We start from the raw sequence: 7,809 nt of genomic DNA on the forward strand, positions 1-7,809 counted from the left end.
TAAGGCATGGATAACCAAGAGTTTAAATGAACATAAATGCTAAGACCAACACTTCCCAATAATTGTCTTTCATCATGATCATTATAGGAAGTTGTCTACTCATTCTGACAACGTGATCCCAATACCAGTTTGAGATGCCGCCTCAGTATTTCACTGTTCTTAAATGTGTATATGCAACCTGATTGAATTTTCCTTGTTTTAGTGATTAGTGCCCTTCAATGAATTTTACTAAATTATCTAAATTATCAGACTTATTCATATACCTTTATTAGTATCAATAACATTTCTTTATTATCGTTTTATTGCTTGGAGGCTCTACAGCAACATTCTCTTTTTCATTGTTGACCTTGTTTGTGTTTTTCTTTTTCCTTTTTTCTTGATCAATTTTGTTAGATATTTTTCATTTTTATTCAACTTTTCAAATTCAGTCTTACCATTATTATTTCCTTTTACTTACTTTTGGTTTAAATTATTCTTCCTTTTCTTTCTTTTTAAGGTTAGGCTGAGGACATTAATTTCAAACCTCTTCTTTTTTTCAAATATAAATATTTAAATACATAAATTTTATCAGATCGTGGTTTTAGCTGTTTTTCACTAATTCTGATTAAGTTGTATTTTCATTACCACTCATTTAAAAACATTTTCTAATTTCCTTGTGGATTTTTCTTTGATTCACAGAGTGCTGGATCCCACCTGATGAGTTCCTGATTTTGTAGATCAGGTTGGTGTCAGAGAATCAGCATTTCCAGTGAGTTCCCAGGTGATGCTAAGGCTGCTGTTCTGAGGACCAGATTGGAGGGATCACTGCTCTCAGGCACAGTTCTTATTCTCAAGGGCTGGCCTTTCTGAAGATTCTTCACTCTAGCAGTTTGGAAATCCGATTTCTTCCAGCATCTGGCTACTTCCAGAATCTCTGTTCTGCTCTCATTCTCCCAACAATCATTCTCTGCCTGGTATGTGGAGTCAAGCCTTGTACAGCATTGTCATGTGTTTGTTTAGTCAGATATCTGGAGGGGCCACTATGCAGATTTCTGAGGCTCCTCTGTGCAACTCCCTCATCTCTGCTACCTTGTGCCATGGAATACAGCAGCCTCAGCAGCAACAAAATAGAATCACTGTTTTCTTTGGCCAGCAGGTTTGCTGCCTTCTTTGGAGGCTCTTCATACCTGTGCAGCAGTTTGAGACGTTCCCAGGCAGAAAAGCAGAGTAAATGCGGGACTCAGCTCAGGAGTTATCCTTCTTTCAGGAATTATAGTTATATGCTGTGTTTTTTCCAAAGCCTGAAAAGAGTTGTTTCATATATTTTATCCTATTTCATTGATTTTTATGTCAGGAAGATAAACCTGATATTCATTACTCTGCTGTGTCCAGAACTGGCTGTGTATATACATCATTCCTGCAATCCCTTACCCTCAAATGAATGAAAGATGTTCTCTCAAATAGCTAGTTGCTTTTCCTTTCTTCCACTTCTCATTTTCCACTCTCCAATTCCTGCTCCAATTGTAAAAGACACAACACAATATTCAATACTTGGAATTCAACTAAAAGGGACCATCAATGAACCAGAAATAATTCTCTAAGTAACACTTCAATTGAAACAAGGTAAATGGCAACAAACAAACTGATACAAAGAAATCTGTTTTTCGATTGTTGATTCATTTTAAATTCATTCATTCAATCATTTATATTTACAGAACATTGACTTTTTGTCAAACACTGTGCTAAAGATTGGGAATTAAACAATGAGTAAGAGAGACATAATTTTTTTATTACAGTTTTAAGAGAGAAAGTCTGAAAGAAAAATCTCACAGTGAAAAAAAGAACATTCCAACTGCCTAGATGCCAAGAGTTCTTTTTGGTTGGTGTCTGTCTTCGTGAATTCACCATGGTTTAAGATCCAGAAAAGTAATCATGTCTTAGTTCTAGATATAATCAAATCCTAGGCAAGTTAATTCACGATAACTGAACTCACTGAGAGTAAAGTACTTTAATCAGAATAGCAATCTCTTAATTTATACTAAGGTCTCTAACTACCCCAGTGTCTGCTCTTATACCCTCAGACCGAGGTATTCTTTCATTTTACACAAGTCTATTATAATCAGCAATTGTTTTGTGATAATGAAATCAGCACAAAGATTAAATGATAAGAATGGTTTCTGGCACCAGTCTCTGGTAATTTAATACTTCACCTCCACAGTAATAATAGCTAATATTTATTCAGCCATTACTTTCTCACATTTCAATGTGGTACATACAATTATAATCCCTGTTTTACAAATAGAGATACTGTGTCACAGAAAGATTGAGTACCTAGTAAGTGGCAGAGCTGGGATTCAAACACATGGAGTCTGGCGCAAGATCCCAAGTCCTCAACTGCTCTGCTACAGGGCAATACAGAGTCCAATATATCAAGATCTGATATATTGATTCTTGGGACGGGCAGTACCTGTATTGAGAACACATTTCTTTTTCTCTACTTTTCTATGTTTCAGTGGCTGGCTACTGTCTCTTTGACTAAGATATTATTTTTTTAGACATGATAATTAATTTAATCAAGTTTCAGTAAAGTTTGTTGGGTAGTTTTAATCTCCTTAATCCATTATTATGGATCTCCTCAATCCATTATTTTTCATTTATAGGGTGATCTCAATCTGGAACACTGTGGGTGGTGTCTACATTCAGAAATATTATATTTGGCGTTAGCATCTTAAAAAATTTAATTTATTATGTGTTTAATATGGCAAGATTTCACATTTAAAAAAATCAAATTTTCATGGATTCTCTTGAAAAAAAATCATAAAATTTAGAATTAATGGACCCACGTTTCACATAGTTCCAATCTGCTAGAGCAGTCCAGGCCACTGTATTCATTAGCGTCACCTGTTAATAACTTCAGGCATTTTCCTTAGCAATCTTTAATATGTAGCTTAACTTGAAGGAAAATAATTTCTGATATCATTTCATCAAATTGTATATAGCTCTAACATTACTTTTAATAGAGTTGTCTATAAATGGAGTGATTATCTATATTTCTTCTTTTTTTAAATTTAATTTTTGTTTTATACTGGAGTATAGTTGATTTACAATGTTGTGTTAGTTTCAGGTGTATAGCAAAGTGATTCAGTTATACATACATCCATTCTTTTTCCCACAGAGGTTATTACATAATTTTTTTTTTATAAATTTATTTTATTTTTGGCTGCGTTGGGTCTTTGTTGCTGCACACAGGCTTTCTCTAGTTGCGGGGAGTTGGGTCTACTCTTCGTTGTAGTGCACGGGCTGCTCACTGTGGTGGCTTCTTTTGTTGCGGAGCACGGGCTCTAGCTGTGTGGGCTTCAGTAGTTGTGGTGTGCGGGCTCAGTAGTTATGGCTCGCGGGTTCTAGAGCACAGATTCCGTAGTTGTGGCACACGGGCTTAGTTGCTCGCGGCATGGGGAATCTTCCCAGACTAGGGCTCAAACCCTTGTCCCCTGCACTGGCAGGCAGATTCTTAACCACTGCACCACCAAGGAAGCCCTATTACAGAATATTAAGTAGAGTTATCTGTGCTATACAGTAAGTCCTTGTTGATTATCTATCTTATATATAGTAGTGTGTATATGTCAATCCCAAACTCCTAATTTATTTAAATATTCTCTTATTAAAATGTATCCAAAAGATTTCTTTTTATGAGAGACAGTCTACTGTAATTGATAAGAGCACAGCTTTGAATCTCTCCTCTGCTGCTTAGTAGCTTTGTGACCTCAAGGAATTTATTTCACGTCTGCACATTCCAGTTTCCCTTATTGGTAAAACAATGATTAAAAAATGAGCTTATCTCACAGACTCTTAAAAGGAGTAAGGAAAGTGCTAACATATCATAAGTGATTGTTACACAATTTAGTTTTCACTATTACACACATGATATGAAAGTGCACCCTTTTGGACGTTTACAACTACTCCTTCAGGTTAGATTTTTAGAAGCAGAACCACTGAATCAAAGATACGTGTGCTTTAAATTTTCATAGATAGTACATTGGAAAATTATTCCCCAAACAGAGCATTTTGATTAAATACACATAAAAAGTGTATGCCCTGGAAAATACTGGGAATTATTATTTTTAAAATTTGGCCAGTCTAATGTTTAAGAAGGTACTTGACTTTGTTGTTTTATTCAGCATTTCTCTTGTATCTAGTAAGTCTGATTATAATAATTGTTTAACTCTGTGTAATAGTGTGAGTTATAATAAGAAATATATATTTGGCCTTTGTCCCCATTTCTGTCTCAGAGGTCCTAAAACCCTTGAATTTACTAAGTGAGAATGGTAAAGATGTCTGTTTGTTGTTGTTGTTGTTGTTTGTTTGTTTGTTTGTTTGCGGTACGCGGGCCTCTCACTGTTGTGGCCTCTCCCGTTGCGGAGCACAGGCTCCGGACGCGCAGGCTCAGCGGCCATGGCTCACGGGCCCAGCCACTCCGCGGCATGTGGGATCTTCCCAGACCGGGGCACGAACCTGTGTCCCCTGTATCGGCAGGCGGACTGTCAACCACTGCGCCACCAGGGAAGCCCGATGTCTGTCCTTTTTAACATAAACGAGGTGAAGTTTGGACCCCACTGAAGGATGGGGGGCTGGTTGCCAGGATAACCAACCATTTGTTTTAAGGGTTGGACCTTTCCGTCTCCTGGCCTCCACCACCTCCAGGGAGGGGAGAAGGGCTGGAGATTGAGTTCAATCGCCACGAATCATTCATGTCTATGTAAGAAAGCCTCCAGAAAAGCTTTAAAGGATGAGGTTCAGAGAGCATCTGCATTGGTGGACACTTGGCAACGCGTTGGGGAGGATTGAGCACTCTGAGAGCGCATGGAAACTGCGCCCTTTCCCCATACCTTTCCCTACACTCTCTTCTACCTGGCTGATCCTGAGTTATATCCTTTTATAATAAACCAGTCATTTAGTAAGTAAAATTGTTTCTCTGAGCACTCTAAAAAATTAATCAACCCCAAGAAGGGTGTTGTGGGAACCTCTGATTTACAGGCTGTTCATCAAAAGGATAGGTGACTGGCTTCCCTGCTGGCGCAGTGGTTGAGAGTCCGCCTGCCGATGCAGGGGACGCGGGTTCGTGCGCCGCTCCGCACATGTGGGATCTTCCTGGACTGGGGCACGAACCCATGTCCCCTGCATCGGCAGGCGGACTCTCAACCACTGCGCCACCAGGGAAGCCCTGAATTGTAGTTTTAAGGCTCTGTTACATGTGAAAAATCTACAAGCTCTAAGCCACTAGATCGGAGTAGCAATAGAGTCACATTTTTAAATATATTTCTCCCATCCATCACTTGAGTCAATGCCTATATTTATCAGGAAATCTAATACCACCTCTCCCTCTTTCCTTTCCTTCCTTCCTTCTTTGTAAAAACAAAGCAGTCCTGCTTACAGAGAATACTGGGAAGGACATTTTGCAAATGTGAACAGCTTACTTGCAGTTCTGGTTTTTTAGCTACCCTTGTTCTATTGCTCTCACAAGGTTCCAATCTCAAAAACTGGAACCACAAAGTCGGATCTGTGCCCGCTGCCCTAACAAGCAAGTACAGAAAAGGTGACTTGAAGGTCACGCATTTCTTCCTAACCTACACTAACAAACATAGCTAGAATTTGAAAATCTATGGTGGCCGTGTTTTGAAAGTTTTCCAGAATAAGTCCTCCCTCACAGGCTACAGGTTTTTCTGTAGAAATCTAGTGAGAAACATGCAACCTGCAAACTTCCTCCCAGTGGGACTCGAATCACCTTTGGCAACCCGGGTATCCTTTCAGTCCAAGAGGGCACTTTTATTCACTGAGAAATTCTATAACATTAAATCTCAAGGGGAAGACGTGCACTGAGACCCCTGAGCTTCCCAAGAGGTTCCCAGATCTAGGTGCAAACTCACCCACCTCTACTACCAGAACACAGTGGGTATTAAAGGAGGTGGCTTTTTTCCAAGCGAAAAAAGGTACTGGTTTGTTCTTCCTCAAGGAAAATTAGTCCAAGTTCATCTGCTTCATATTATTGGTGTCCGAGTCTACTTGGGCTGTCATAACAAAATACCATAGACTGGGCCACTTAAGCAACAGAAATTCATTTTCTCAGAGTTCTGGAAGCTAGAAGTTCAAAATCAAAGTGTTGGTAAGTTCTGTTTCTGGTGAGGACACTCATCCTGACTCGTAAACAGCTACCTTCTCTCTGTGTCCTGGTGACCTTTCCTCTCTGTACCTGCAGAATGAGAGAGCGCTGGTGTCTCTTCCTCTTCTTATAAGGAGACCAGCCCTATGGGATTAGGGCCCTACTCTTATTACCTCGTTTAACCTCATTTAGATGATTCCCTAAATGCCCTGTTTGAATACAGTCACATTGGGGGTTAGAGCTTCAATTTATTAATTTGGGGAAGACACCATTCAGTCCATAACAATTGGTACTGGTGCTTTGATACATATGAGGCTAATATGTTCTCCACATCATAAAGAGAGATGGCTGATAGTGGTGAATTAAAATTACATTCGCAAAGTCTTTACTAAGTTTAAAAAGGAAACATTCCCAAATCTACTTAATAAAATATCTATTAAGTATCAATTAAGGAAAAATTTTCCAAAGATTATGTAAGTGATTGTATTATAATTCTAAGCCATTATTGTTGCTAACATTCATAAAATGGCAATAATAATACCTAGTTCTCAGAGTTATTATGATTTTCCTCAGCTTGCCTTAATAGATTTTTTTTGTGTGTGTGTGTGTGTTACGCAGGCCTCTCACTGTTGTGGCCTCTCCTGTTGCAGAGCACAGGCTCCGGATGCGCAGGCTCAGTGGCCATGGCTCACGGGCCCAGCAGCTCCACAGCATGTGGAATCTTCCCGGACCGGGGCACGAACCCGTGTCCCCTGCATCAGCAGGCGGACTCTCAACCACTGCGCCACCAGGGAAGCCCTAAAGTCATCTTTGATTCCAGTTTGTTCTTTGTTTTGAGTAAGAGATAAATCATCACATGGCTCTACACCTCAGTTTTCTTTAAAGCTAAAATAATATTTTCTCTTCTGCTGACCATAGTGGAATCAGATGAGATATCAGACATGAAAATGCTTTGCATAAAGCATCAAAACACATTATAACTCTATTATTTCATATAGCAGGTGAATGTATATTTGAGGGTGTTTATATATTCATATGCACACATTTTATTTTATTAAAGTATCTGTGTTTCACAACACTTTCTTTGAAGTTGAGAGATTTTTTTTTAATTTTTAATTTTTGGCTGCTTTGAATCCTCATTGCTGAGCATGGGCTTTCTTTGTTGCGGTGTGCGGGCTTCTCATTGTGGTGGCTTTTCTGGTTGCAGAGCACGAGCTCTAGGCACACAGGCTCAGTAGTTGCAGCATGTGGGCCCAGTAGTTGTGGTGCACGGGCTTTGTTGCTCTGTGGCTTGTGGGATCTTCCCGGACCAGGGATCAAACTCATGTCCCCTGCATTGGCAGGCGGATTCTTAACCACTGTGCCACCAGGGAAGTCCCATGAAGTTGAACAATTACTAGTAGCAGCCTTCCTTATATGGATTTGTCACTTTATTTCATTTGGAGTTAATAATAGCTATGGCTACCAAGTGAAGAAATTTGGCCTTTTATTTAGGACACGGGTATCTGGCCAACACCCAACCAGCCAGCTATTCAAATACTGTTTAATTAATTAAAAGCTTGGAGCCACCTATTAGCTGGATGATTAATTAGACATGATTATGTAAATCCTACAAAAGCTTAGACAGCCATTCTAAACTTTTTTTTGGAGAATCAAAAGAGTACTGCCAGTAA

The sequence above is a fragment of the Mesoplodon bidens genome (genome assembly GCF_964165515.1).
Source record: "Mesoplodon bidens genome assembly, chromosome: 11".
NCBI classification, from domain to species: Eukaryota; Metazoa; Chordata; class Mammalia; order Artiodactyla; family Ziphiidae; genus Mesoplodon; species Mesoplodon bidens.